Here is a 662-nt window from a genome sequence, read left to right on the forward strand (position 1 = left end):
TGTTTTATTTTCAGATGACAGATTTTTATGAACGTGCATATTTTCTAAGTATTAAGGACAGTAGTTAAATATTAGTACTGGGCTGAGAAATAGATAAAGAAAGTTTTCATAATCCAATATGCTAGAGTTTACAATTCACCCCAAGCAGGTAAAATGCTCTCCACACCTACACCTATTTCCACCACGCCAGTCAATTCAGAACAGCCAGCTAAACTGTGAATGAAATGGAAGCAATGTCCATGTTTCATGTTCATTGACTTTATATGGAGAGGTGGTGCTAGTAGTGTGCTTGTAAGTGCAATGTGGAATTAAAACCAGTCATTCTCGTCTGAAGATGATTTCTCATGCGCGTCCTGTTATGTTTGTGCTGATTCATTAGCTCTCCTGGTTGGCATACATGCCTGCCTCCCACTGCAGGGCCCGTTGGTTTTTATGCCTTGTTACACGGGTGGCCTCTACAACCTGCCAAGAAACCAGAGTTACACAACATGATCAAACTGGATCTGTTACAAAATCCAGCAGAGGGCACTAGACATTGAAAACCTCATCTCACCTCATTGTTTATGGCATCAAGAGGTTGGATCCCAGCATACTGAGAGACAATGAGGAAAGAAAAAGTTATAAAGAGAAAAATCTGTCAATACAGCTCTAAATCAATTTTT

General features: G+C 39.9%; 1 long non-coding RNA gene across 1 annotated transcript; it reads right to left on the reverse strand.

Annotated features, from left to right (window-relative positions):
* Positions 1–361: 361 nt before the first annotated feature.
* Positions 362–592, reverse strand: LOC107736243 (uncharacterized). Its single transcript, XR_001639620.1, has 2 exons — positions 554–592; positions 362–462 (listed from the first exon to the last, which is right to left on the reverse strand). It is a non-coding gene; the product is annotated as an uncharacterized LOC107736243 (long non-coding RNA).
* Between the last annotated feature and the right edge of the window lie 70 nt (positions 593–662).

This window comes from Sinocyclocheilus rhinocerous, unplaced genomic scaffold, assembly GCF_001515625.1.
Source record: "Sinocyclocheilus rhinocerous isolate Xijiao unplaced genomic scaffold, SAMN03320098_v1.1 C36583039, whole genome shotgun sequence".
Lineage (NCBI taxonomy): Eukaryota > Metazoa > Chordata > Actinopteri > Cypriniformes > Cyprinidae > Sinocyclocheilus > Sinocyclocheilus rhinocerous.